The sequence below is a fragment of the Papio anubis genome, chromosome 13, assembly GCF_008728515.1.
Source record: "Papio anubis isolate 15944 chromosome 13, Panubis1.0, whole genome shotgun sequence".
NCBI lineage: Eukaryota > Metazoa > Chordata > Mammalia > Primates > Cercopithecidae > Papio > Papio anubis.
Genome location: NC_044988.1, coordinates 43,631,965 through 43,656,968, shown reverse-complemented (window position 1 = coordinate 43,656,968; position 25,004 = coordinate 43,631,965). Strand labels below are relative to the sequence as shown.

At 39.1% G+C, this 25,004-nt stretch overlaps 1 long non-coding RNA gene across 5 annotated transcripts in view; it reads left to right on the top strand.

The window, feature by feature from the left end:
• LOC103878321 overlaps positions 1-24,975 on the top strand; it is a 31,663-nt gene extending 6,688 nt beyond the window's left edge. For 2 of the 5 annotated variants that reach the window (XR_638476.4, XR_001895867.3), the window contains 4 exons: positions 4,129-4,195; positions 7,168-7,208; positions 8,644-8,754; positions 13,181-13,339. This is a non-coding gene — a long non-coding RNA (uncharacterized LOC103878321). Of the gene's footprint in view, positions 1-4,062; positions 4,196-7,167; positions 7,209-8,643; positions 8,755-13,127; positions 13,340-17,437 lie in introns of those variants that run through there. The other 3 variants (XR_001895861.3, XR_001895860.3, XR_001895862.3) reach the window with 3 other exon arrangements.
• Positions 24,976-25,004: the final 29 nt, after the last annotated feature.

The following is a 25,004-nucleotide window of genomic DNA, read 5'->3' as shown; positions in this document are numbered from 1 at the left end:
AAATAGAAAGGTCGTGTTTGTGTCTTTGACATGTATATAGTACATAGAGAGCCAAAAGGGGAAATAAGAAATCTGACAATGAGCCCAGAGAACATTTGAGGGATTCAAAGTTTCATAATAGTAACTTTGAAACTGTTGAGTCAAATATAAGATTGCTGTTTATTATCCGGATACAAACTCCTTACATGAGGGAAGAAATGTTTGTTGTTCTTGTTGTTTTTAGTTTTTGCTGAATTTAAACCATAGGCAAATGGACAAATACCATTTGCCTAATGAGTGGAGGACTGAAAATGTGAATTCCACTCCAACATCCCACCAGGAACTCCTAAAATAAAAGACAAACCAGAAAACCCCCTCGCCTAAGAATATGTCTCATCTATCAGCCAAACTCTAAACCTTTCAGAAGAAGAGATACGTTTCCAGTTATGCTCAGGGATGGTGCCTTTAATTGATGTGAAACCTGATCTAACTTAAAAGAACTGATCTGCTTCAAAGGAAAAGCTAGTCCTCTCTGATTCTGCCACTTCCATTAATGAGAAATAAATAATAATTGTTTTGCCGCAAAAGACCTTCCCCATATTGTGAAATAACCTTTACCTATGAGGAGAAGAAGAAGGAGGGAGGAAGGAAAATAACCTCACATGGAGATTAAAGAAAGTCTTTCATATTTTGTAATTTGTGCCAGACATACTAAAGTACATTCTGGTCCTGGGAAAGATCCATTCAGCCATGTTTTCCTTCAAGATTCAATACTCATGCAAGAAACAGTTAACGGACACCTACATTGAGTGGGGTAGGAGCACAAGGTATCTGTTCTTAGCATTGAACAGATGAAGCAGTTATAACATCCTTGCTCTCAAGATGTTTATTTCATAATCTAATAAAGTCTTGAAATAAATTATTTAAGCATCAAGGTGATGCTATTATGGGAGAACTTAACAGTGGAATACATTCAGGAGTTTTCCTCTTTTAAAAGATCTAATGATAGAGTTACAGAGAAAAATGCTTTTTCCTTTCTAACAATCTGTGAAATCACATTTAGCACGCAAAAAAAAAAAAAATGCTTCTGCCTCAATTACCAGTGCTTATTCCTGGTAATTCAAAAACTCAGAATTTATAACTGCTAGCCACTCATATCATGTGGTGTGACATTTTATATCAAAATTATGACAATATCTTCTGAACATGGTAGGAAAGTATACGCTCTAAGAATGGGAGCCAGGCCAAATATGGCCTTAACAAACATGGGTCCTGGGAGGCCCTCCACTCCTGCCTTGTGAACATCTGTGTTGTAACAAAAGAGAGAGAGCACTGCCTTAGAGTAAGCAGAACTGAGCGAGTTCAAACCTGAGCTCTACCCTTGAGCAGCAATGGTAATCACTGCTACCGTTTAGAACACAGCATCATGGGCTAAAGCCTTATTGAAATGTGAACAAAACCCAGTGAGGCTTATTCATGATTGCTCATCAAACAGTAGGAATATAAAGTTCAGAGAGGTTAGTTTACCCAGCTAGGTATCAGATTCGGGATTTCAATTCAGAACTGACCAGGTTCAAAGCTCTTCCACAGTGGACACACCCCCTTTCACATCATGGCCCTTAGCCTCTTTACTTATTAAAGGGACTTAGCAAGGCCTCCCTGATATGGTTTGGGTCTGTGTTCTCCCCCCAAATCTAATGTTCAGTTGTAATCCCCAATGATGGAGGTGGGGCCTGGTGGGAGGTGATTGTATCATAGGGGGAGGTGTGGAAAAAAGTCATGTACCAGGACAACTACAACCATGAAGGTGGATCCTTCATGAATGGGTTAGCCCCAGCCCTTTGGTGATATTCTCCTGATAGAGTTCTCATGAGATATGGTCATTTAAAAGTACGTGGCATCTTCCCTTCCCCTCTCTCTGTTCCTCCTGCTCTGGCCGTGTGAAGTGTTGCTTCCCCTTTGCCTTCCACCATGACTGTAAGTTTTCCTGAGGCCTCCCCAGAAGCAGAGCAGATGCCAGCATCATTCTTCCTGTATAACTGCAGAACTGTGAGCCAATTAAACATCTTTTCTTTATAAATTACCCAGTCTCAGGTATTTCTTCATAGCAGCGTGAGAATGGACTCATACCCTCCCTCACAGCATTGTCAGGGAAGAATAACTTAAATGTGGTAACAAACTTGAAAAAGATGTATAGACTGTGAGGTGCCAATGCGTGAGATTCTGAGACACCATGCAATGAATGAGCAATTCATAGAACATGAATTCAGATTATATTTATCCCTTCATCATCATGATTTTGATATTTTGGGCCTCCTTCATGAAAAAAATGGATATAGATTTTGTAGGGCAAATAGAAGCCACATCTCATCGTTATTTTGGAATTTAAGAAAAAAATTGGCGGGTGGAGGCTTTGAATTTATAATTAAACTTCTGTGTCAAGAAGGTAGAAAAAACTCAATAGATAAGAAGTAATTTCCACAAGGTAAGGAGAAACTTCTAGATCATCCTACTTCAAAATAAAGAAAGCTATGAGTGTCTTGAGAATGCCACAATGCAATTAACAGGATGTGGATTTTGAGAGGACTCCCACCCATCATTGATGCTGCTTCAGGCCAGGCCCCTGACTTTTTCTCAGCCCTATCTTCTACTGTCTGTCTTGCCCACATTCTCTGCCCCAGAATGGCTGCAGTTGTCCTGGTGCCTGATTTTTTTTCCACACTTCCTGACATTTTGCATTTTGTTCCCACTTCCTGAAATTTCTTCTTGCCCTTATTCATCCTATTTATCCTCAGTTTATATGTTCCCTTGTACCTTCACCATCTAGTTCAAATCTGTTTCTTGATTTTTTTAGATCCGTCAAAACTCTATCCGCACTCTTTCAATACTGATAGCTAACACAGAGTGCTTACTATGTGCATATATGGTTCTCAGAGCTTTACATGCACTCAATCCTTTAATCTTCACCACAGAGATATAAACTATTGTTGAGGAAATTGAGACGAAAAGAAGTTAAGTAATTGTCCAAAATTACACCCTTGGTAAGTGGGAAAGCCAGGATTTAAAACCACATGGACTAGCTTCTCTACATAGTGTTCCCTTGAATGAAAGTAACACAATTATTTATTCTTTAGTCAATGAACATGTGGGATGTTTCCAGTTTTTGCTATTACTGCTAGACTTGCTATGAACATTCTTTGCACTGGAGATTTTCTCCAGGGTATAAAACTAGGGTTACAAAATATACATCTAGAGTATTGTGAATGATAATCTCAAATGACTTTCCAAAGTATTGGTATATGTTCTGAGCAGCAGCGTAAAGGAGCCTATATTTTTGCCCATGCGTGGTAGTGTTGGATAGTAAGATGGTATCTCATTGATATCTCAATGTGCATTTCCTTAAATGCTGATGAAATTGAGATTCTTTTCCTATGTATATTCAACATTCACATCATCTCTGCTGTGAAATGCTTGTTCATGTTTTCTACCCATTTTTCTACTGAGCTGTCTTTTTTTATTGAGTTGCAGAACTCTTTATGTAGTCTGAATACTAAGCCTTTGACAACTGTAAGTGTTACAATGTCTTCTTCCATATTTTGGCACCTTTTCACTTCTTCATAGTATCTTTTGACAATCAGAAGCTCTTTAATTTAACATAATCAAATGTATTAATCTTTTCCTTTATGGCTAGTACATTTGAGGTCATATTAAAGAAATGTTTTCCTACTTTGAGGTCAGAAAGATATTTTCTCATATTTTCTTCTAGAATTTCTATAGTTTTGCCTTTAACATTTAAGTTCAGAATCTACTTGGATTTGATTTTTTATATGGGTATGTCCAACTAGATAATCAGTTGTTCCAGAACTAACAAAAGTTCTTCCTTTCTCTATCAATCAAAACACTTCAATTCATATGAAATGCAAATGATTCACTCATTAGGTTGTTAAATTTTGATAATACATCAAATGTTTGTAAAATTTGGGGTCAATAGTTGTTGTTGGCAGAAGAGTAAATTAGCATAATTTTAGTGGTGAACAATTTGGCAATTTATCAGAATTACAAATGACCCATTTCTACTTCTAGGAATTTAGCCTATAGATGCAATCTCAAATATGTCCAGAGACTTACTTACAAAGATATTCATTTTAGCGTTGTTTGAGCATTCACTGAAGCAAAACCACCTAAATTGAAAACCACCTGAATATTCATCAATGAGGTAAGATAAACTATGGTACATATTACGGAGCTGTTTAGAAAGGATAGGACAGTATTATATCCACTAAGATGGAATGTTCTGTAAGATATAAAAATAGAAATATATTTAATACATATGTGGAAAATATGTGTATAGATATGTAAAATGTATTTCGTAAAATACAAAAGCAAACTACCAAAAATTGGGTGTGGCATACTATTATTTTTATAAATGTGATTTATTTTTGCAGACTATCTCTGAAAATGTACACAAAAAATTTGAATAGCGATTGTCCCCATAGAGGAGAACCAGGAGGCTAGCACCCTGGAAGGAGACTCTCTTCCTCTTAATGTCCTTCTTTTGTGTAGCTTCATTTTTTTTTAACACATGCATGCATTACCTATAGCTTGTTTCCATCTTAGTTAAATGAAAAAAATAAATGAGTGAATACAAAGATAGACAATTTGTGGTCTCCACATTCAAGGAGTTTATAGTTTAAAAGGTACAAAGAAAGGCACACAAATAGCCATAAGATAAGATGGCACGTGATAGGGAAGGTTTCCAAGAGAGGAAAAATATCTTCTTACTGGACTTCTACATGAACTACATGTTTCTTTTTAGTTTCTGTCCAGTATTATGCTTAGATAAACTTAAATCCACCATCAATCTGTTATATTTCCTCATTATTACAAACATTTACATGAAACTAGTTTTGCCTATAACCCTTTTCAGTCCATTCCCAAGGAAAAAATGCCTGGGTTTTAAAAATTTTTTTATGAAGATGTGGTCTCATACATAGATCTTCTACAATTCAGATCTTGAAGAGAAAGAGGCAATTCCTCACTTATCTAGGGTACCAAATGGAGTATTCTCACCGCTGAAGGAAAGATGAACATTTACGGAACATTTTTGGAATGTCAGACTTTGGGCTGGGGCTTAAATAGTGTTATCTTGTTTATGCCTTACCACAATTTCAAGAGACAGCTGTTATGTCATTTTCAAATGAGGAAACTACTGTATGGTATGCTGATTGCTAGCTGCTAACAAAGCTTCTCAAACTTTCCACTGGAGACAGAGAACAGAGAAAGCATATCCAATCAGAGATACAGTCAAAAGCAGCCTACCATAAGCTCCTTTTTTTAAAGTTTCAGGTTTCATCTTTGATATTCACTCAAATCATGTATACATTGTGTATTCATCTTTGCTTTAATGTATTCATTGTGTATTCATCTTTGCTTTAATAAAAATAGTAATGTTGTCCCATAGACCAGCAGTTAGAATCATTACTCAAGGAAGGTTGAGGCTGTGTAGCCTCTGAGTACGTAGCCCTTGCTTCACACCACATACACCACCTAGAGGTTCACATTCCCCAGCCAGGGCCTGGGAAAACTAGTTATGCTTGCTTCCCAGACTCCACTGATCAAAGCAGTGCCAGCATAGAGTGGCATGAAAATTATAAGCTAACATTTCTGAACACATTTCTGAATAACCCAGCATACTATTTTACAAAGCAGATTTGTGGTGCCCATCCCAGGCATAATTGAACCAGAATCTGGGGATGATGACTGGGAACCTCCACTTTTAACAAACTTTTCAGGTGATTTTCTTTTTTTTGGGACAGAGTCTTGCTCTGTTGTCCAGATTGAAATTCAGTGGCATGATCATGGTTCACTGAAGCCTTGACCTCCTGGGCTACTGCGATCCTCCCACTGCAGCCTCTTGAGTAGTTAGGACTAGAGGCTTGGGCCACTATGCCTGGCTAATTTTTAATTTTGTGTAAGGATGTAGTCTCACTATGTTGCCCAATTTGGTCTCAAACTCCCGGACTCAAGCAGTCCTCCCAAAGAGTGGGGATTACAGACATGAGCCACCGCGCCCGACCTAGGTGATTCTTTTGTATTCTTTCAGATACATATAAGTTTTCCTGAACCTACTGCTCCTTTCTGAACCTATCTGGAAATCTAAAAGCCCCAAAGGCTGGCCTGTGTCATGTTCTCTAGACTGCCTCTGACCTCAGAACAAGAGGCTTCTGACCTAACCCATATCATGGGAGCTGAGTCTCCTCTAACCCTGCCCTCCTATGCCTGCCCATGCCCTGACTGAAATCTTTCGTCCTCTGTCTGGAGCATGTACTGACATAGCTGAAGAGGTTGTCTGTAAATTCAAAAGGAAGATATTTTTGTCTGAAGGTTTGAAAGAACTAATGATTAGCTTGGAAAGTCATGATGCTGGCTGCTGTGTTAGCTGTGGGAGGTATGTGGGGTGTAGAAAGAAGGAAGGAAGAAATCTAGTTTCCTTTTTAATCACATCCCTGATGGATTTGAGCAAGGTACTCAAGTTCTTTGATTTTCTGTTTTCAGTTGAAATCACCCAGTTGTCATCTCTCTTTGAGAATTTGCTTAGGAGTTTGGGGGTGGGGTCAGGGAAGAGCCTGGGCATCGAGCACTATGGCCACTTAAGTCGGCAGGGGCCTAACTACCTGTGCTCCACAAGCTTGAGTGTGCTACTAGTTTGCTTCCCAAAAGACCTTAAATTCTAATGGATAATTTCTTTCCATGAGATCTGAAAAGTGTTTCTCTCTGCCAGTTACATGCTTTCCCTAAATTAATTGTAAAAGGGTAACCAGGATGCAAACTGATTATTTTGTTTTATTCTGCCCTTTTGCCAATTTTGACTGAAAGGCAGCAATATAAATGTTATCTTAACCATTTGTTGTTTAAATCTATGGCATGAAGGGAAGAAAGGCAAAGGTAAAGATGGTTTTTGTGTGTGCTCAAAGCTTGTCTGAATCCAGGGCAAATTTTCAATATAGTTACCCAAAATTGGAAGACGTCTTTCAGGCTCATCAAATCAGTTTGTTTTTATCCAGACAAAGCCTTCCTTGGTATCCAAGCATGTAAAATGTTGATGGTTAGAGAGTGAAAAAAAGAAAAGAAAAAAGCGTCTGGATAACCTGACACAAAAATTAAGATACACCATGTTTTAATTCATAGGTAAATCAATCCAGATTGGAATATCTGCTTTCATCCCCTATGTAAGTCCATTTCTAAAATTAGTTTTATCATTATTATAATTTTAAAATAATAGATGTTCAATGTAGAAAACAATAAAATATAGAAAAGGGTAATGAAGTAAGTACCAATTTCCTATTGTCCCACCATCCAGATATACCCCACCATGCTATATACCACACTGTTAATATTTTGTGGTCTGTCTTATACACACTTAACTGTGTGTGTGTGTATTTACATGCATACATACTACACACCTGCCATTGTTTTGAACATGGAAGGCATCACCTGGGGAAGGCCTGCTATCTAACCAAATTCCTTCTCATCAGGGCCAGCAAGGTATATGAGAATAGGTGTAACAACAGCTCTTCCCCCTACCAGTCATTAAAACTGATTGCACCAAGTTTGTCAGCTACTTCCTTTTGCTTTTTGCTCAATCCCTAGGCACATTTCCCTCCTTACTTCATCTCTTAGCAGTTTTTAATGCAGATCACCACTCTCCCCTTCTAGAACAGTCTCTCGCCTTGATTCCATGACAATGAATCCTCCTGGACTTTCTCCTGCCTCCTGGCCATGTCTCTGTTGATGACATGGAATATCTAGTCTCCCCCTCCTAATATTTCAAAAGATGGCTACTCTTGAGGGTTCTGTCCTAGAATCTTCCCTCTCCCTACTCTCCAGACATTTGGTTTTCCTAAGGAGCTATGTCATCTGTAATCTCCAAACCTTCTTTCTATATTCTTCTTATTTCTAGATCACATTCCCCACTCTATCCCTGTTCACATACACACTTGACCAAGAGAACTTTTACTTATCTTTAAGATGTCAGTTTAGACATGACTGCATTTGGAAAGCCTTTGTTGACACCTGAGGTCAGTGTCAGTGTGTGTCCTGTATGTGTCCGTAAGACTCTATTGTTTTCCTTCCTCTACTTACAGCACTATTTTATATGTATCTGTTTATTTGTCTATATGTCCCATTTCATTGAAAGGACAGGGACTGTGTGTGTGTTGTCGGGGTGGGGGTTTGTGTTTTGTATTTGAGATAGAATCTCACTCTGTCACCCAGGCTGGAGTGCAGTGACACGATCTCAGCTCACTGCAACCTCTGCCTCCAGGGTTCAAGTGACTCTCCTGCCTCAACTTCCTAAGTAGCTGGGACTACAGGTGCCCACCACAACACCCAACTAACTTTTGCATTTTTAGTAGAGGTTGGGTTTCAGCATGGTAGCCAAGCTGGTCTCAAACTCCTTACCTCAGATGATTGACCTACCTCGGCCTCTCAAAGCGCTGGGATTACAGGTATGAGGCACCGTGCCCAGCCAGGGACTGTGTTTTATTAGTCATCACTACATCCCAGATCCTAGCAGTGTCTGAAATTTAGTAGACTCATAATGTTTATTGAATAAGTAGATGTCAACACAACTACTAACACCATTCTTTGTAATGTATTGTATAGTTCAATCAGTGAAGACTGATACACCATCTTATATCAGCTGCATTCCTTCATCTTATGACAAACATAAACATGATTTTAAAAGTTGAATATCTTGTTGGAGGACAAAATCAGGTAAATTGCCCTTTATCTGAAATTTGGGGTTTAGATCAAATATAAATGAGGGGCTTTCAACCCAAGAACTACCTATGGAATAAATTTGTAATATCCCTTCCCTAGAGCTCTTTGACTATTGGACAAGATGTCATGAGGTTTCTGTTATGGACTGAATTGCATCCCCTCCAAATTCATTTGTTGATGCTCTAATCCCCAGTGTGACTATATCTGGGGATAGGGTCAAATACCTATTTGGGAGGTAATTAAGGTTAAATAAGATCCTAAGAGTAGGATTCTAATCCGAAAGAACTGAGGTTTTATAAGAGGAAGGAATCTCTCTCTCTCTCTCCCTCCCTCCCTCTCTCTCTCTCTCTCCCTCTCTCTCTCTCTCTCTGTCATGTGATGACACAGCAGGAAGGTGGCTGTCTGTAATTCAGGGAAAGAGCCCTCACCAGAACCTGACTAAGTTGCCACCCTGATTTGGACTTGCAGTCTCTAGAACTTTGAAAAATATATATTTCTGTTGTTTAAGCCCCCTAGCCTATGGTATTTTGTTATAGCAGCTTGAGCTGACTAATACAGCCTCCATGCAGACACAGGCTCCCAGAGACTTAATCTATATTGTTAACTATTAATCCCCTACTTTGAATGGAGTCTGGCATATTGCACATGGTCAATAATTATCTATTACATTAATGAACTTTCAAGAATCATTGTTCTGAGGCTGGAGGTGAAACATGATGGAAAGCAAATGGCCATCCAGGATGCTAGTAGCTGTAATTTATAGTTACTTGAATTCACACATACCTATGTTTGTGTTGCTGTATTTATTTATTTCCGTGATGCATTTATAAATTCTTAATTTTGTTTCTCCTGAAAAATGTTCTGGTTACTTACAAAAACACATATTTTGCAGTAGAGTAATAAAGAAGTAGATGAGAAGATTGGGTATAAGGGCAAGATAAATCCACAAGTAAAGTTAGCATACAAGGATATATGCCATAAGAATCTGTATCATTTGGCTCTGAACCTACTAGAATCCAAAGCAAAGAGTTAAATCTATTCAGTTATAACATTTGGGGTATCTGTAAGATAAAAGCAAGCCAGCTGCCAAGGAGCTAGAAGGTGAATGCTGCTACTCAGGGCAGGGATTTGGTCTGTTTAGTTCACTGCTCTATATCTAGTGCCCCAGAACAGTGCTCAGCAAAAACTGAGTAAGTTACATTTTTTAAGTGAATTAATAAATATAGTGTTTTCCTAAGTTTAGGCACTGGAAGATCTTCCAAAAAGGAGAAACTATGTAATAAAGTAGATAACATCCTGAAGACATCCCTATGATCAACAAACTCTTTAATTCCCTAGAGCTGTTTTCTTTCCACACTTCAATATAAACTGTTGGTGTGAAATATAATTCAACAAAATTAAATTTTATAATATCAGTTCTTTAAGTTCATCAGTTGTAGCTTCCTGATGATCTGCTTTGTGCCAAGAATAAAATGTGTTTTCAGGCAAGTGTTCCGTGAAGAAACATTGAAGCTTATTTCTCATAACATTTGATAAAAAATAGGCAACAGAGTCTTAAATAATATTCTTCAGCAAAGAATCAATGTGCACCGGTGCATTATTGTTGAGGAAGGATAGCCACGTGCTTTGACAATCAAATGTCTGTAAGGAAAGATAGTGCTACTCTTAGATATTCTTATTGCTAACACTCATTGGGTAACTTCCATGTGCCGGGTACTGGGCTAAGAATTTCCTTTAATCCCAAGTGGCAGGTATTCTCATTAACCTAACATTTTACCAAAGCTTAGAGGGGTTAAATAATGAAAATCACAGAACTAGAAGTGTAAGAGGCAAGATTTAACTCAGGATGTCTGATCCCAATGCCTGACCTCTTGACCGATATTAATGCCTTTGTAAAAAGTAAGGAAGCGTCTTGAGATGTGCCAGAGTTAATAACCTTTGTTTTTCTCCTCCCTATCAAGCATAAACACACATATCCAGTATTCTCTATATGCAAAGATATGCTTTTCCACAAAACTGCATTCTGAACTTTATTCTATATATCCTGGTAGCAATGAAAAAAGTGATGTGGTAACAATAGAATGTAACCATGTTCACATCTTACCAATTTCCCAAATGTACCTTGTTAAATTTTTAAATAATTTTAGTCACAAACTAAAAGAAATTGAGTCTTTCTTTTAGAAACGTAACAATTCTTTCTGTTAGAAACATACAATTCTGCTTCTTTTCGAACAGCCTAAGCAGGAGGTTATGATTCAGTTCATAGCCCAGTTCCAGAAGGGCCATTTTCCTGTGTCTTTTCCTTGAGTAAATAATGCACAAGATGATCATTGTCTGGGTGCAGTATCATAATGGGTTTTATTTTTATTTGAATTTTCATTTATTGATTTTGTTTCTCTTCCACATGAATAATGCATCCTTTCAGAAGGCATCCAAATTCGCATTATTTGGCACACTCAATAAAAAGTCCTTTATTCTGAGCAGTTACAAATACAAATTATGTAGTCAATGTGTTTTTAAACTGTTTAAATATGTATTTAGATGCTAAACTGAGGCGTTACTAGAGAGGTTTGTATAGCAAGTGGCAAGTGGACAGGTTTACATTGTCCAAATATCTGCTCATCCTAATAAAATAACATTAAATGAGGCTGTTGTGGTTCATTTGGGAGAAACAGCATATTTAAATATTGATATAAACAGCATCCTTGTAATCATTAGCAGGGGCTGTAACTGTTAAGGTAAACAATGCAGCCCCTTCAGTGCTTTGCACAGATTGACATACTTGAGGAATGCAGTGTATCACTTGTCGCAAGAATTCTTTACTTACGTTCTATGTGATCAAAAGATAACTTAAATAATATCTAAACTGTTCACCCCTGATTCATCTTCCTAAGAACATAGTGAGGGGGTGAGGGGTTCTGCAAATGGAGACTGGTGAAGGAAGCTGGCAGTACTCCAGAGAGGGAGATACATGGCTGAGGAGGAAGGGACTTAACACTATATCCCCTCCTGCCCCAGGGCCATTAGAATGGGTTTAGGACAGATACATGATGATTTTATGCCTAGCTATGCCCTTGGTCAAGGCACTGTATCTGGCAGGGATTTGTTTGAAAGGAGAAAAACAGAGGAGCTTCTTTTGATACAGACAAAGAAGTTTAACAGAGGTGGGATATGTGAACTAAGAAAAATAATTTGTTCAGCTCAGTGACCAAAACCTTGTTTTTGGGAGAAAGAAGTGATCTCCTAGAACATGGCATTTCAGGAAGGTCTGGTGGTGGTCATTTGGGGTTGGGGAGAGCATTGTCTCAGTATTCCAACCCTTAGTTAGAAGATGAGGGTAAGAGTCATTGAAGGTAAATAACTTCCAAGGGCTTCGGAGGTCATTTAGTCTGGCCAATAACTGGAAGAGGACCAAAGGTAAAAATGGTACCAATGCAGGGAATGGAGTGAGGGGAGAGACTGTGTCATAACTGGGGAAAGAGAGGAAAGAACCTGCATAGCAGCAGGTGTTGGGGAAAAAGCATGATTTCTACCTTGGGTGAGTCTCTTTGACAGATCATAGGGCCTGACAGGTCTCAGGTTCCTTCCTGCCCAGTTCTAACATTCTATGTGTTAGCAGGTTTAACTTTCCAGGTAGTAATATCCGGAGAGAACTAGTGAATGGAACCAGGAGTGGCCATGGAGATGGGGAAACACTTAATTTGCAGGTGGTCAGGCAAATCTTGGGACCTCGGGAAATCAGTCAACAGAGGAGAAGTTCTAAAGGGATGAAAGAAATCCAAAGTCAACAGGACTAAAGAGAAAGGCCGAAAGCTTATTTTCTTAATGATCATTTCCCTTTTCATCCAGAGTGTGTGAGTCACTCTTGTCTTGTTTTGGGTTCCTCTTGAAGGAGACTCAGAGACAAAGATTTTAATGCAAGAGGTTTTTTTGGGAGATAATCCCAGGAAACAGCAGGAGGGAAATGGGGAAGTGAGACAGGGAAGGGAAGGATGCCAACAAAGGAAGCCTTATTAAACCAGTTGCGACTCTAGGCACCTGGAGTTCAAGAATTCTGGAGGACAGAGTAAACACACCTTGAGTTACCCTGACCATGGAGCTGGGATGCTGAGCTACTTATTTGTATATATCAACTCAGTTTTTGACTCTTTGTCCATCAAATTAGTTATCCATGAACCCAGCCATTGGATGAGAGCAGCTTCTGGAGGAATTCACAGCCTAGCACTTCCTACTTGCTTTGCCCACTGGTCTATCATGCTCCCCATTCTGGCAAAATCCTCAGGCAGGGAGTCATGTGGCTCACAGTAAATGTCCAGGGGGTTATAAGTAGGCACCAACTGTGTCTGCTACTGTTTTTTATGTTTTAGAAATTAATTTTAAAACCTGGATCTGAAATTTTTCAACTTCTCTTGTTATGAAGTGATTTCCAGCAGGAGTGATGCAAAAGCTGCAAGGCTTTGTACTAGAGGAAGAGGATATAGTTAAAGGCATCAGGATGTCTACAAAACAGATTTATTTCCATCTCAGCAGGATGCAGCCATGTTTCTCTAAGTGTTGATTAAACTGTTCCTCCATGGTGGCTCCCTTGTTTGCCTCATTCATGTTGTTCTCATTTACCTCCTTTTGCTTTGGGAATTTGCCAGCATGGAACTTGTTTCAACGGCTACATTGATTAGGTACAAGCTTATGTTAAGCTGGAAGCCAATAAACGTTTGGCTAGAGAACTTGTGGGACTCATTAACCCAAGACAAGGTTTAGGGCTGAAAGTACAAATAGACCCAGGAAGGCTATGATGAGTGTATAAACACTAGACACATAATGGACCGTCCTTCTCAGTGAGGGGCACTTCACTTCACTTTTGAGATTAACAACAAGGAAATCCCTCAAGTTATTTCACATAGAGTCTCTTGAGGGGAGTCTGAATATGTGGGTCTGATGTCATTGGCAAGTCTTATGCTTGCTTTGAGCTTTTGACTGGGTCAAGAAGCAGCATGGTACAGCTAAAAAGCTCAGGCCTAGGAGTCAAGAAGGGTTAGATTCAAATTCTGGGCAAGGTAATTGCCCTACGACCTGGTCAAGGTGCTGAAACTCTCATTTTCCCAAAAAAATCTGGGCAATAATTTCTACATCTCAAATTATGGGGAGAATGAAATAAATATCCCATATCCAAAGAATTAAAGAGGGCCTGGCTTATAAAATGTGCTCCAAGAAAGTTATTTCCCTACAACTTTGATTATCTCTGCAATTAAAAACAAAAACAAAAACAAAAAACTTTCTGTCTCTTTCCCCTCCTTCCTCCCCTCCTGCCTCCTTCTCCCTCTTCCTTCCTCTCTTCTTTTCTTTCTTTTTTTTCCAACCAGGAATTTTCAGTATATTCACAAAGTTGTGCAACCCATCACTGCTATCTAATTTCAGATCTCTTTCTTTTGATTTGTTGGAAATGGGTTTTGTTGGTTTGTTTCCCGTAGTGTTTACAAAGAGCTGTAAGAGAAGCTTCTTTACTAACAAAGCCTTACATTTGAAATCCACTTTGTGCTACAAACTGCCTCTATATGTGTGAACGCACATGATCTTTACTTGGAAGGTAGGTGAGGCCTTTGTAAGACACATTTTACAGATGAAGAAAGTGAGACATGAGAGTTGACCTAAGGACAAGACATGAGTGAGGGGCAGTATCTGAGCCAGATTTCAGATCTCCTGTTTCCATTCCCCAAATAGTACTCAGTGGTAACATCTTTACCCTAGAAACTTTGCCAACATGTGCAAGGAACTGTTCTGTATATGAAGTAGGTTGTAGCTTCTAGCATTAAGTTTCAGGGCTGGGGACATGGATAGATTGTCAGAAGTGATGTGGCCAAAAGCTCTGCCATTCTCAAGCCTGTAGATTGAAGGATGGCCCTCCGTGAAACCCACAACTGTTTCTCAGAAGAAGTTTCATGTGGAAGTCTGCTAGTATGGGTTTCAGTACCATGAGGGTGTTTCCCATATAAAGAAGAAGATGATGTCACTACTACTTGCTGGTATCTACATGCTCTCCCAGAGCCCCCTGCAATCCCCCACAAGGGTGCTTTTCTGTGCCTTTCCTCGGTGATTATCTCTAAGATTGGTGATTGTCTCTAAGATTAACTTCCTACTCAAATTCTAACTAGACTTAGATTCTCTTTTATTCGTTGGGTGAGGGACCTGGGATCTCTGTTTAGTTTTATTTCCAACATTTTTTCCCTGTCATGTAGATTTGCAGTGGGTTTAGGTGGCAGTGTTTACCAATAATTTCTTGGTCTAATCCCAACTATTTAACATCTGCAAGGATGATGTAATATGCCAGCAACAGTTTAAAGTTGTTCTAAAAGGCTTTACAAATATCCTTCGTGAATGTGCACCCTGGTGATGGGAATGGATGCACATGCTATTTTGCGAGCAATTTGAGAGAGTCTATCAAAATTTTAAATGTGCTTATCTCCTGACCGTAATTCCACTTCTAGGCCTTTTCCTGCAGCAATCACTCATAGCAATGTGGAAATATGCATGTGCAAGTATATTCATTACATCATTACAAAAGTGAAAAATTGTAGAGAAACGCTAAATATATACTGATAGAGGGGATTCCTAAGTATAATGTACCATGGAATAATACTCAGCCATTAAAAGAGTAAGGTTGATTTAAGTTCCCTGAAATGTTATTCATGATATGCTGATGAGAGATTGAAAAAGCAAGTTGCAGAGTATTATGTTTTATATGGTCCCATTTTGTAAAATATAACAATATCCAAGTGATTTCTGTATAAATGTAATAACTTTTTCCTATTTTTATACAAGATCTCTTTAGGGCCGGGCGCGGTGGCTCAAGCCTGTAATCCCAGCACTTTGGGAGGCCGAGATGGGCGGATCACGAGGTCAGGAGATCGAGACCATCCTGGCTGACACGGTGAAACCCCGTCTCTACTAAAAAGTACAAAACAAAAACTAGCCGGGCAAGGTGGCGGGCGCCTGTAGTCCCAGCTACTTGGGAGGCTGAGGCAGGAGAATGGCGTGAACCCGGGAGGCAGAGCTTGTAGTGAGCTGAGATCTGGCCACTGCACTCCAGCCTGGGCGATAGAGCGAAACTCCGTCTCAAAAAAAAAAAAAAAAAAAAATCTCTTTAGGATGGACCCAGTTAAATGGTGTTCTACTCAGTACTTTAGTAGGTTTGGAGATGCAGCTATTGCAGAAGGAAGTGAAGAAGTCTAACCTGTTTTGCATGTTTGAAGGAAGGAGATGACAGCAGAAAAGATAAGGAGAGGAGAGAGAAAGAAAGTGAGGGGCTAGCAGCATCTGAGGCAAAAGCAAGTGTAACTCTCCCTGAAGCAAGATGGAGGAAAGGACTTTAAGAAGTGAAGTGGTTAATGAGTGATTTTAAATAGCTTGCTGTGTGCTTCATAGTAGGAAGTCTGGCCAATACCCTCAAATCATCACTAATGCTTTGTGTGAATGTGTATGTGTGCATGAGTGTGTGTGTGCATGCTTAAATCCAGGAAGGGGCCAAGTTGTCCATATATGTAAACAATGCAGAACAGAGACAGCAGCCAGAGAATAGGGACACTTTCTTGGCTTTGGAATCAGCCAGCATCAGGATTACAAATAGAGTAGAAGAACTATTTTTTGCCAAAATGCCTGCAATATGGCTAGATTAACAAATCTAGATATTCTACCTACAAAAGAACCCAATGATAACAAAAAAACACCTTAATCCAATCTATACATCTTCTGAATACATTCTCCACTTTCCGTTATATGGATTATGGAGTAAGTATGAGATGTGTAATATATCTGTATAATTTCATTTTAGTACTTTAAACTTTATTGCTTTTACAACATAGAAATAACTCCGAACCAGCCCAACTCATGCATTACCAGAACCACCAACCTCACTTCGCATTATACCACCAAATGAATCTCCATGGCAACGAACCAGCACATCCCACCATATGCCATACACCATGAGACATTACTCTTCAATTATTACTTGGCATGATAGTTTAAATGTATAAGCATTTCAAACAAATCTTTTTAGGCCGATCTCACTATTTGGATGGTTCCGATATGGAGAAATCTGAATAGGTGACATTTAGTTATTTAGATATACATTCACTTATATATACCCAGAAAAAGATTTGGAATACCTACCATCACTTCAAAGGGGGACTTTTAATTTTCACTTCATATATACTACTTTATTATTTTCTTTATTTTTTTAATCACAGGCATATGTTATTTTGTAATCAAAGAAAGAAAATGTAACTTTTGTTGTCCCATACTTGGTAGGCAGTCACTTCTCCTAATGCCATACCTTTATGGAATGCTATCCCATACACACTGCTTCAGGCAGAATGAAATGTCATATGGGGAATCAGTTACAGCTACATGCTATTATTTTAAGAAATTTTAAACATCCTCTGCCTTTTCATTGAACTCAAGATGAGCACTTAACAATTACAAGTATTCCTAGAAGCAAAGATATATATATATATTCTGGTATTTATTTAAAGTACTAAGAAATTCAAATTCTTTATATAATAAGAAGTAGCTTTAGTCTTTATCAGCTGAAACATTATGAGCTATAATCCATGAAACATGCTATTTTTAACAAATGTTTATTCTTCCTATCATTCTGAATGTGAAACATTTTCATTTCTTCTAGGAACATTCCAGGTTTAAGTCTGAGAAATGATCCTGGTCTTTTTACAGTTGAAGAGATTGTGGGCACCTATCTCACTCCAGTGTTTTAGTCTCAAAGATTGTTGGGTTTTCTTGCTGTCTTTTGGTTGGTTGTTGGTTTTTTTATTCGAAAGCTTAACTTCTCAATGTTTGTACAGATGACCAAATTCCCTTGTAATGTCAATATTAAGAAAGAAGTCAGGAATTTTGCATGATGATCTTACAAGGTGAAATAATCCTGAAACAATAAAAAGCCTCTAGAAATTAGCCAAAGGACTATACAGAAGAGCATATGGGGATTTTATATCCTACCACATACTCTATTAATACAGCTTATTAATGCAAAGCATGAGAGGCTGACAAGTCAAACAAGGCCTGATCATGAACATTGATCTGGCTCACATCACTATCCAAGTTTGAGAAGTGAGTCAGGCTGCTTCAATTGGGCATAATCTATACTCCCCATTATCTGATGGGCACAAATAGATTCAAATTTTAGCTGTTTTAAAAATTTTTTTTGGATAAACTAAAAGTGAGTGTTTTTCCCATTTAATCTTCCTAGGTGAAAAAAAAAAAAAAAAAGCTTAGAAAAACTCTTAGGAAATTGATCTTATCCTTGTCATTTGCAAATCAATCAGAAAAAAAAAAATCTTTTTCCTTTTGAACTTCTAATATTGAGTTTAGGGAGTACAGTTAGAATTCTCACAGATAGAACACTGATTTCACTTTTTTGTCTGTTTCAAATTTGCCTCCTATTGACACGTGGCATTGGCTTATTGTTCTGAGAAGTTCAGAAATGTATTTTCCGAGTTTGGATTTACTAAGTCCAATTGTTTTATTGTCAGTGGTCCGGATATCATTGCTGATTAATAATGGTCCAGATCCTTTGGAACTCAGGGAGTTAGTGTGAGTAAAATGAGGGAAGATCTACCAAATGGAATTCCTTTCCCAGTGGTATTCTAGCTGAAGAAAAGGAGCACGCTAATTATATTAGTTAGGTATGGAGATGGTAAAGGGGATGGTGAGGTAAAAACCATAAATTTTGTGAGAAATTGTATCATTTTGCCAAAGAAGAATGAGAGGAAGTCTTTGGAAAGCTCAGATGCTCCCTGCTTTGTGTGAATTTGATAGGTGGGTTGTAGGTCCTGAAACATATACCCTTGGGAAGGGTTGGGGAAGGTCAAGGAGATGGGATATGTCATTGAGTGGGAAAGCAGGAAAAAGTGAGAGCTAATGTGGGTGTGGAGAATAGAGGCTGTCAGTAGGCAGCTGCAGGGGTCAGGGAGAAGAGCAATGGAGGACAGGAAGCAGTGGGCATTCAAGACTCACTGGACTTTTTTCCATTTTCTCACGCTTTCTTTGGCACTTGACTGCTACAGGTTTTTAAGTACCTGGACTGTACTCTCCATCATGGAAGTCTTCTCCTCACTTACTAAGGCTAAAAACACAGGCTCCATAGCCTCTTCATTTTATCACCCTAATGGTCAAAAGGCTCTTATCCTGTTTTGCATTTGTGTCTTGGGGGAAACTTGAGAGGCAAAACTTTGGAGCCATACTCCCCAAGTGCAAATCTCAGCTCTACCACTCCCTGCTGTGTGACCATGGGCAAGTCACTTAGCACTCTATGCCTCAGATTCATTTTTAAAATTAGGATGGTAATATTAGCATCTTTACAAGATTTTATGAGGATTAAATTAGCTGTTGAGCACTGTTATAGTTAATTTCAGGTGTCAACTTGGCTGAGCTAAGTGATGCCCAGATAGCTGGTAAAGCATTATTTCTGGGTGTGTCCATGAGAGAGTTTCTGGAAGACATTAGCATTTGATTCAGTTGACTGAGTAAAGAAGATCACCCTCACTGATGTGGGTGGGCAGCACACAATCCATTGAGGGCCCAGATAGAACAAAAAGGCAGAGTGAAGGGTGAATTCCCTCTCTGTTTAAACTAAGACATCCATCTCCTCTTGCCCTCAGATATCAGTGCTCCTGGTTTCTTGAGCCATCAGATTTGAACTGGGACTTACACCATTAGCCCCTCACCCCAGTTTCTAGCCTTAAGGTCTAATGGAATTTGCCTGTCAGTCCTGTCTTTCTTTTGATTTCTCCTTTTTGGAATGGGAATGTCTATCCTATGCTTGTCCCACCATTGTATTTTAAAGGTACATAACTCATTTTGTTTTACGAGTTTATAGCTGGAGGGGAATTTGGCCTCAGAATGAATCATATCTTAGGTCCCACCCAGATCAGATTTAGACAATGTTTAGATGAGACTTTGGACTTAGATTTTAAGGTTGATGCTTGACTTTAAATGCTATTAGGATGGAACAAATGGGAGGACATAAATTTTGAGAGAATGGGGCAAATGCTATAGATGGAATATTTTTGTTCCTCCAGAATTCATATGTTAAAACCTAATCCCCAATGTGATAGTGTTTGGAGGTGGAGTCTTTGGGAGGTGATTAGGTTTTGAGGGTGAAACCCTCATGAATGGAATTCATGCCCTTATAATAGGGACACCAGAGAACTTCCTTGACCCTTACACAGCAAGAAGGCAGCCATCCATGAACCAGGAAGAGGACCCTCACCAGACAGTATATATGCCAGCACCTTGATCTAGGACTTCCCAGCCTCCAGAACTATAATAAATAAATTTCTATTATTTATAAGCCACCCGGTTTATGGCATTCTGTTAAAACCACCTGAACAATATAAGACAGGCATATGATAAATGCTCAGTAAATGTTAAGGGAAAAAATCTTCCTTGAAAACATAACACATTTATTCAGTATATGTCTTATAAAATCCTTGTAGTATGGAGTTGATATCAGGGTTGCGCAGCTCATCTCCCTCCTCATACCATGTCCAGCAGGTTCCTGAAGACTCTGCACAGTGACTTCTATGTGAACTGAAGCCAGTGCCACAGCCAATACTTAGGAGGTGGTGGTGAAAAACAGTCATGGTTCTGAAAATAAGCAGTGCATTTGTATGTTGGAAATCTTCCCTTTGCATAACTGGAAAACAAATCTATGAGTTTTTCAGCAAAAGTGGAGACATAAAAAAATCATGTGGGCCTAGATAAATTAAAAATCAATTAAAGACATGTGGATTTGTGTGTGTGTGTGTGGAATACTATTGGAGTTCAGGTGTCACAAATGCCTTATAGTATGTACATGGAACTGTCCTCAAACTGGATTATCAGCACAGAGTGGGATGTAGACTTGGAGGGAGGCAGAATAGCCTGATTGAAATGGGAGCCTGGTAAGAGATAAGTCTTGCAGGTCTGTAAGTTTGGGAGAAGAAGCTATGAGAAGTAACACAGTGGTGAGTGATGAAATGTCCATTCGTGAGAAACCTGCTCCTTTGGACCTGTTGAATCTGTGAATAAACAGCACCAACATCTGCAAATAGCGCATTTTATAAGCTTGAATTGACTTTTCTACTGAACTGGGAACCTCTTCATGGCTTTCTTCTCTGAAAATAATTCAATAATAAAATCCAAAAGAATACCTTTTTTTCTAGTCTTGGAATCTTCGCTATGTGCCAAATGATCATTGATTTTCAAAAATTGTATCCCTTGATAAAAGGTTGTATGCATAACATTTACTATACAGTGGGATTATCCCAGGGTCTCCTCCTGAAACATAGCCTGTCCTTCAGTGTTTCTGCAGCTCAATATCGAGGGATATTCTGCAACACGTCAGGCCTCTGAGAGCTAAGAAGTGTTCATTCCTTCACCTCTAGAACTACAAAACCCCCTGTCCTTAGGTAGGGTGTGGAGTTGAAGACAATTCTACATCATGGGATGCTGAACATTGGATTCCTCTTTTAAAGCCTGGATGTTAAGATGCTTCACTTAATATGGTTTGTGGAAGCTAGAAATGAAAACTAAAATAATTCTAGAGCAGTGCTTCTTAAACTATCTGTGGTGAAAAACCAGCTTTGGTTTGGTTATCGTTGTTTTTAATCTGTTGCAAACCAATCCTTTTATAAATTTTAATATAAACTAATTACTAGAAAAATGAAATTTAAATAAAGCTTTACAGAATACAAGCTAAACATTTTAGTTTATTTTACACATTTTAATTGCAAGAGTCAACAGACAGAAAATCACTGTACAATTGCCTTAATGTTCCTAAACTCTTGCTCTTAATTTCTGTTCTTGTTCCAATGTGGATCTGGAATAAAAATTTTGTAGATGGACACTGGTCTATGGAGCACCACTTGGACTAGCACCAGGCTAGAGGTTGTTGAGAACAATACACTTTCGTCCAAAACTTGGACCTAGTATGGGAGTATTTCAGAACACACAGCAACATGTGCATTGCTAGTGCTCACTTAAATGACCATATCATCAGAAAGATACTGTGTTAGAATTATATTGCAAGGGACATAACATAGACATCAAAATTTCAGTCAACCTGATGATCTACAGGTAATCCATTGACCAAGACAAATTGTTCTGCATGATCCCTCATCTTTCCTATTTCTACATGTATGAAAATGCCTATGACAGGAGTGCCAAGGGCAGCCTAAAGAGCAAGGGAACTCACTGAAGGAACAATGTAACTTGCAGGTTGGAGATGAAGGCAGAGAATGGAGGGGTGCCAAGTAACTAAGAGCAGCAAGACCTAGACTATATGCCTGCCTTACACAGGTGGACTAATCACTTCAGAGGCCTCTTCAGGGGCAATTATTCCTGTTTGTCCCAACTGGGAGACAGCTCAGACTGCAAATAACTGTGGTTTCTGTAGGGCCACCCTAAGACTGATTGTCACAAATTGACTTGGTAAAGTGATGGACTAAACTTCCCGGATGAGTTCCAAGGCCCTGTGACAGGGAAAAACAGAGACTAGATGGTGACTTATGTGGCAAAAAGTGGAACCAGAAAAACCTTAAATTCTACTTCCAACTGGTAAAAGGAACTATGTAGATAAGGTCTGGCTAAGGCATCCACCATCCAAAGATCAGTTCTTCCTAAATAGTGGCTATGATTTTAGAAGCTTTGCAGTCTTCTACTAATTTGGTTATTGGGAAACAAATGTAGTCTTTCTTTTCCACGTGTTGCTTACTGCACATTCTTATTCCTATAAATTCAGTATTTGGCCCATATGATGACAACGCTTCTGGGGTGCATTCCACATGTGGTACACATTTGACTCTGCATCTTGTTTATACATAAGCCCAGGCACAGGACAACAGTGATTAAAGACCAGCCGGCGCCTGACCTCAGGGAGGAGGCAAATCCACTTAGAAGCCATTCACCTTTCATCCAGACTTCATGTCCTACATGCATAACATCAGTGATGCGAGGAAGGAAGTTGGAGCTTTAGTCATCAATCCTGTTTAAGTGAAAGACTGGATCAGTAATTTTGAGTTTGTTGCTTCCTATGATTATAGAAGTTTATATTTCATTTCCACAGTATTTTTTAATAGTAACCTTATGCTAATTCAACATATGCTTACTGTAGAGATAATTGTCTCCAAGAATATCAATACATATGGAATTTTTCAGATCATTAATGCTTTAAAATATGTATCAAGTTCAATTATCTAACCATTTCAGGTCCAAGGTCAGATTTTAGGCACCCTGCCTCATTATTTCTGTTTCCTTTTTATCTTGGAAGTGGAAAGGAATTTAGAGTTCATCTTCTCCATCCCACTCCCTTGACAGATGAGGAAACTGAGGTCTATGGGGGTGAAATGGGTTACACCGATGTCTTACAACAAATTGTGATTGGAGTCTTGGTTCCGTTCCCTTGGCTCTTTGTCCAGTGTTCTTTTAGGTATTTCCTCCTAGTTTTGGCAAAAATCAGAGTTCATGAAAGAAACTCTGAATGTAATTGCTGTGGACATGTGGTCTCGAATTTATACTACAAGATGCTAATCATTGCCTGCCTGCCTGCCTGTCTGCTCGTGCCCTCTCTAAAGGAAATCCCCCTATCCCAAGCGCCTGCTGCCTAAGCAGCCAGGTTTTGTACTGTGTGACTCCTCTACTCCCACCATTGTTAATTAGTCCAGAGATGACCATCTGGCCCTTATGGAGTTCATCCATAGAAGGGTAAAATGTAGATAGGACAATTCAAATTCTTTTTTTCGGTGGAGGTGGGGGGCAAACCAAGGAAGAGAAGGAAGTTGCTATTTGGAAGTGAGATCATGAAGCTGAAATAGGAGTAAGTTGAAAGCTCACAACTATGGCAAACCAAAACCATATGCAACTTAGAGTTGTGTAAGAACAGGAACCAGGAGCAAGCAGAGAAAGCCAGTGAGTAAAGAGAGAAGAAAATGGAGCAGACATACAGAGTTGCACATAGACACTACTAGAATGACAATAACAGCTGTTTCCAACCTGTGCCAGGCATTGCTCCCAGCTCCTCACCTGCATAAACTCATTTTAGCCCTCATGACAACCCATGGGGTGAATATTAATGTGATCTTTCTTTTCAGATAAATAAACTGAGGCACAGAGAGGTTAATTAACTTGCTGAAGTTCATACAGTTCCCTTCACTGCTTTAGTACCTGCCAGTTTGTTTGCATCCCTTGTGGGGATCTCTGCCATAGTCCTTTAAAACACACCCACACAATGGAAAATGTAGTTATTTAACCACAACAAAAATAGAATATTTGGAGAAAATTGGACTTGAAATTTTCAAGCCTGTGACTAAAAAGTCACCTAGACACAGTGTAATCGTTTCTATGATTTGGTTTTAATGTTCTTCCTCAATCCTTTCCTTGAGTTTGAGTTGGAGACCTCCCCAGGCAGAACCATGATGGACAGCCATTAACAACTATATAGGAGAGGACTTTATAAGGAATGCAAGCTGGATATTATGTTCTTGTCATTTAATGTCTAAAAGGGGGAATACAAGACAGTGGTAGAAAGAGGGAGGAAACTGGAAACCTAGTTAGTTAAATGCATGAAAGCCCACATGTCCCGCTTCCAAGCAATTCATCTCAGGCACCTGCTGAATGATTTAGGAGCATGCATGCAGAGGGAAGAAAAGAATAAAATATGCAAGATTATGTTATTTCCAAATTTGGAAGTGAGAGGATTTTAGAACCAGAGGATGGGCAAAGGCAAACTCACTGATTTGATACCTAAGTCATACCAATGAGAAGAATACAGTAATCCAGAGACGGGTTCCGAATCCACATTTCCAGGGAAGAGCTCTATACATCAACGAGTGTCTGGATACTTCTCATCACCAGGGAAGTTTGTGAAACACACAATGATCATCAATGTCCCATGTCATCCTCACACTAACCTTTTCAAGTTGATAACAGGCTTATATCTTTTTGCCAGATGATAAAACTGAGTCTTACAGGGTTTTAGGGTCCTGCTAGGTTCAGTTTGCACAGTTCTGTCCCCCAATCCCAATGTGTTCATACCTGTCTGATTCGTAAAAGAAGTGGGCATCAAAAAGTGGTCTTGATTGGGACAAAGGCAGTTAAAGGAAAGTAGACACAGGACAACAGGTGTTCTACCTGGAGTGTGCAGAATGGAAGAACGGTGCATTGTTGTGCCTGCCTGCCTGTCCCAGACCCACTTATGA